Source organism: Octopus bimaculoides, chromosome 30 (genome assembly GCF_001194135.2).
Source record: "Octopus bimaculoides isolate UCB-OBI-ISO-001 chromosome 30, ASM119413v2, whole genome shotgun sequence".
NCBI lineage: Eukaryota > Metazoa > Mollusca > Cephalopoda > Octopoda > Octopodidae > Octopus > Octopus bimaculoides.
This window is the reverse complement of record NC_069010.1, coordinates 930,510-936,399: the sequence shown is the minus strand read 5'-3', so window position 1 is coordinate 936,399 and position 5,890 is coordinate 930,510. Positions and strand designations below refer to the sequence as shown.

Sequence of the window (5,890 nt, the reverse complement as noted above, 5' to 3'; positions counted from 1 at the left end):
ACATACATACATACATATATATACACATATCATCATCATCGTTTAATGTCTTCTTTCCATGCTGGCATGGGTTGGACGGTTTGACTGAGGACTGGTGAACCAGAGGCTGCACCAGGCTCTATCTGATCTGGCAAAATTTCCTAATGCCAACCGCTCCGAGAGGGTAGTGGGTGTTTTTTACATGTCACCGGCATGAGGGCCAGTCCGGCGGCACTGGTAACGACCACACTCTGTTGTTTTCCACATGCCACCGGCACATGTGCCGGTGAGGCGACACTGGCAACGATCATGCTTAAATGGTGCTTTTCATACGTCACCAGCATGGAAGCCAATCTGTTGCCCTTAGAACAATCACGTTTGGATGTGCTTTTAACGTTCCACTGGCACGAGTGCCAATTAGGCGGTGCTGTCGTTGGCCACGTCAGCAATTTTGATTTTGACTTCACTTGCCTCAGCAGATCTTCACAAGCACGGTTTATTGTCCAATGGATGAGGGGTATTCATAAATGGGCTGGCATAGGCCATGAGCTATGCTCTCACTTGGCTTGTCGGGTCTTCTCAAGCACAGCATATCTACAAAGGTCCCGGACACTATTCATTGCCTCAGTGAAGTCTAATGTTCGAAGGCCGTGCTTCACCACCTCGTCTCAGGTCTTCCTGAGTCTACCTCTTCCACAGGTTCCCTCAACTGCTAGGGTGTGACACTTTTTTACATAGCTGTCCTCATTCAGTCGCAACACATGACCATACCAGTGCAGTTGTCTCTCTTGCATACCACATCTGATGCTTCTTAAATTCAACTTTTCTCTCAGGGCGCTTACACTCTGATGCGCATGCACACTGACACTACACATCCATCAGAGCATACTGGCTTCATTCCTTGCAAGCTAACACATGTCCTCAGCAGTCACGGCCCAAGTTTCACTGCCATGTAGCATGGCTGTTCGTACACATGCGTCATACTGTCTAACTTTTACTCTGAGCAAGAGACCCTTTGTCACCAGCAGAGGTAGGAGCTCTCTGAATTTTACCCTGGCTATTCTTATTCTAGCAGCTACATTTTCAGTGCATCTACCCCTTCTACTGACTTGGTCCCCTAGGTAACGGAAGCTATCAACTATTCCTAGTTTTTCTCCCTGGAATGTGACAGAAGTTGTTCTCTGCACATTTTCAGTGTTTATTGCTCCTGAGCATCTGCCACATACAAAAACTATCTTCCCAGTTAGCCTTCCTTTGATATTGCTGCACCTCTTATGTGTCCATAGCTTACACTGGCTACATCTTATGGAGTTTCTACCTACACCTTTTCTACAGATCGAGCAGGGCCATCTACTTGATTGCCTTCCAGCTTATTAAGACTTTGGTTTTAGCTAAGTTGACTCAAAGGCCCTTCGATTCTAATCCATGCTTCCACACCTGAAACTTCTCTAGTTCTGATAGTGACTCAGCAATTAGAGCAAGGTCATCAGCATAGAGGAGCTCCCAGGGGCATCCTGTCTTGAATTCCTCTGTTATTGCCTGGAGGACTATGATAAATAAGATAGGGCTGAGGACTGATCCATGGTGGACCCCTACCTCTACTCAGAATTCTTCACTCTACTTGTTGCCAACCCTCACCTTACTGACAGCATCCCTGTACACAGCTTGCACACATATATATACATACATACATATATATACATACATATGTGTATGTGTGTGTGTGTGTGTGTTTGTGTGTGTGTTTGTGTGTGTGTGCATGTATGTGTGTGTGAATATATTTCTTATTTCTTTATTACCCACAAGGGGCTACACACAGAGGGGACAAACAAGGACAGACAAACGGATTAAGTCGATTATATCGACCCCAGTGCGTAACTGGTACTTATTTAATCAACCCTGAAAGGATGGAAGGCAAAGTTGAATTTGAACTCAGAACATAGCTGCAGACAAAATACCGCTAAGCATTTCACCCGGCGTACTAACATTTCTGCCAGCTCGCTGTGAATATGTTTCTGTGTGTGTGTGAATATGTTTCTGTTTATCCCTCATCACTGCTTAACGACTGGTGTCGGTGTGTTTACATCCCCCTTAACTTAGCAGTTTGGCAAAAGAGATTAAAGTAAGTACCAGACTTAAAAAGTAAGTACTGAGGTTGATACATTCAACTAAAAAATTCTTTAAGGTGGTGCCCCAGCATGTCTGCAGTCTAATGATTGAAACAAGTAAAGGATAAACGATATAAAATACATGAGTCTAACACCTAACCCCTAAACAAACAAAGATGTCAATCCTCTTGATACTAACCTGAGACAGACCCATGTTTTAGCATACAAAAACCAATTGTTTTAAAGATTTTGGATCTAAATTAAAAATTTTTCCTCATTATTTTATCAACAACTAACTCTATTTTTAATGCAAGTTATGTTTAAAAAAAGTGCATCCTGCCTTGTGTCCTAGAGATTTGTAGGGCCAGTTGCTTGGTTTTCATGGTGTGTAATTGACCAAGATCTTAACATTGCATTCTGAATAACACCAATCCATCACAGTATTATTTATTTACAACTAAATGGATTAGAGTAGTACAAACCAATGTGCTTTTGCTATGAAACAAAGTGTTTTGCTTAAGAACACAATGCACCACTTAGCCTGAGAATTGAAATTAGGGTCTCGTGATGAAGTGTACAACATGGAAACCCCTAGGCCACATGCTTTCATCTTAAACATCTCCTTAATAAAAACAACTTATTCGCCAAAACTTCCCTCCAAATTTTTCACAAAGGTGCATGGCTGAGTGGTTAGGGAGTTTCATTCCTGGACAGGCTCTGTGATGTGTTCTTGATCAAGACACTTTATTTCACATTGCTCCAGTTCCGAGAAATGAGTTGCAATATCACTGGTGCCAAACTATATCAGTCTTTGCCTTTCCCTTAGATAATATCAGTGGCCTGGAGAGAGGAGGTTGGTATGCATGGGCGACTGCTGGTCTTCCATAAGCGACCTTGCCCAGACTCTTGCCTTGGAGGGTAACATTCTAGGTGCAATTTCATGGTCATTCATGGGATTGCGCCTAGAAAGGGAGGTCTATACTTTTTTATTCACATTTAAGGTGTATTATGAGAACCAACATCAAGTATTTGACTAGCAATTTATTTTTATCGATCCCAGGATAAAAGACAAAACCAACCGCACCAAGATTTGAGCTCAGAATGTAAAGAAATACTACAGGCATTCTGTGACTGTAATAATTTTGTAAGTTTACTGTGTTAATTATTCTACAAATTAATTAAAACACATGGGCAATGTACTTCATTTAGAATTTACTAGTATCTCTAAAAGAAGTAAGCCTCAAAGCACACCCGCAGGTGCCTGAAATATTACAGAAATGCTAAACATAATAATAAAAATAGCAACACTATAACAAAGGAAGAAAAAGACATCAACCAATCAAAAAGTTCTAATTCATGTCAATTCAAAAATATATAATTGAATTAATTATCGTTTAAGACATTAAATCATTTAAAATAAATGTAAAGAAATGATCCATGAATTTAAATATGCTCACCTCAGATATTCACAGCTTCTTATTTCAGTCACAATTCTCTGACTGTCACCAATTAAACACTGAAATGTCAGTGGGTCAGAACAGAAACAATTCTATTACAGATTGTAAATGTTACTTCAGCCCTGTAGTATCAAATTGCTACAAAGAACGAGGTCATATTTTGGAAAGCAATTTTTGTTAGTTTTTCCCATGAAAGCCTCCCATTAACTAATTTTTGGCTGCAGATAATCAAATCTACATCTATAATTTGCATGTCAGATCAGATTGCTCCAGTAGAGATGGAAGGAGAGGGAAGTAGTTTTATGTTACAAAATGTGGGGTCAAAGTATGAGATAAGGGAATAGAACAGAACTGGTTTCTTGCTGTAGAGAAGCTACATGGCTAAATTAAATACATTAGCTAATGCAGGGTGGACGAAATGGGGTTGTTAATAGAACACACACACACACACACACACACACACACACAAGTTACAGTTATATGATATAATATTTGAATATAACTATTGTAGTTGTTTCAGTGTGTGTGTGTGAGAGAGAGAGAGAGATTTAGATTCTTTGCACATACATTTAGGTTGTACATTGAGTTTACCCCCCTCCTCCTCCTCTTCATCATCATCATCATCATCGTTGCTATCACAGTCATCATCATCTTCATTATCATCATTGTTATCATGTTCATCATATTCATAATTGTTGTTGTCATCATCATACCTTGATGTCAGTCTTCTACGCTGGCATGGATTGGACAATTTGACAGGATTTGACAGTTCCAAGGACTATATCATACTCCACTTTGCAACAAATACTGGGTGGGGTTTTTTGTTTTTTTTTTTCCTGGCACCAGCACTAGTGAGGTCATCCTGTAGCTTGGAAGACTAAAACTCTTTCTGACTGAGCAGAGGTACAGTAGAGATGGAAGGAGAGGGAGGTAGTTTTATGCTACAAAATGCGGGGTCAAAGTATGAGAGAAAGGAATAGAACAGAACTGGTTTCTTACTGTAGAGAAGCAACATGGCTAAATTAAATATATTTTCTTTTAGAACATTGTTTCTAAATTGGCATATTTTATTACAAAAATGTAGTTGTTGCATTATCTAGCCACAAAACCCCAGTAAAATACATCAACCATCCCTGAAATGATACTCAATTGGTCTCCAATTTTGGCACAAGACCAGCAGTTTCAGGGAAGTCAATTATATTGACCCTAGTGTTCAACTGGTAATTATTTTATCGACCCTGAAAGGCTAAAAGGCAAAGTTGACCTCAGTGGCATTAGACTTTATGGCACTAAATTGTTGATAAAAGTTAAATACTTCAGTCTGTTTAATGTTAATTCATTGACTGAAGATATAAAATAAACAGAAATCAAAGTTGGCTCAGCAAATTGATTGCTTAAAGAATTTGCTTTCTCTTCTTGGATTATTCTTAGTACCAAAGATAAAAGATGTTTAATCATTTTCAGGTGATGAATGGAGTTCACTAGATTTGAAAAAGTTTTTTTTTTTTTTATCATCATGGCACAGTTTGTCTCACAAATAAGAAAGAATGTTCAATAAGGTTTATTATTTCTTAGAGTATATTACACATATTTAACAAATTGCTTTTTTTTTTTATTGAGCTCTTTTTTTTTTGTGCATACATTTTACTCTTTTATATTCTGGTTTCCAAATAAGGTAAGATCTTCTCGTGCGGAATATCGGAAATTAAGGACACTGCTTGTATGACAGTGACAATCATTTACAACCACAATATGGTGTCAAGACAAGGAGACACAAACACACACACATATATATAATATATATGTGAAGATGTGTGGCCTAGTAGCTAGGCTGTTGTACTCATAATCTCTAAATTGTAAGTTCAATTCCCAGATAGGGTGGTGTGTTGTGTTCTTGAGCAAAACATTTCATTTCACATTACTCCAGTCCTCCTCTTGGCGGTGGGGAATGTTGGCCTGGTTGCCTGGACAGCAGAGTGGCATCATTTGAAGGCTAAAATGAGGCAAAGCACGTTGTGATCAGCAATGTGTAATAACATCTGATTGTCTGGTTGGTCACATGATCACATGATTAATATATATGCTAAAATAATTTTGTCCTCATCATTAATTTGTGAAACATAAATTAACATAACATTTTGATAGAACGTTTTGGTTTAGATTACTTTAACCCTTTTGTTACCATAATGCAATAGAAACTTGATAACAAAAGGGTTAGGTTTCTTTTGAAATATACTTCCATTGTTTCAGTTAATTTTGAAAATAAAGAAAGCTTTATGAAATAAATATGTATTTAAAACAAATTAGCATGAAATTTTGATTGAAGATTTTAATTTAAATCTCTTT

At 38.3% G+C, this 5,890-nt stretch overlaps 1 protein-coding gene across 1 annotated transcript in view; it reads right to left on the bottom strand.

The window, feature by feature from the left end:
• The window catches only part of LOC106876116 (glutamate--cysteine ligase catalytic subunit-like), a 54,184-nt gene extending 48,378 nt beyond the window's left edge, over window positions 1-5,806 (bottom strand). The window contains exon 1 of the mRNA XM_052978059.1: window positions 3,545-5,806. The gene's annotated coding sequence lies outside the window, so the exon portion shown is untranslated. The remainder of the gene's footprint in view (window positions 1-3,544) is intronic.
• Window positions 5,807-5,890: the final 84 nt, after the last annotated feature.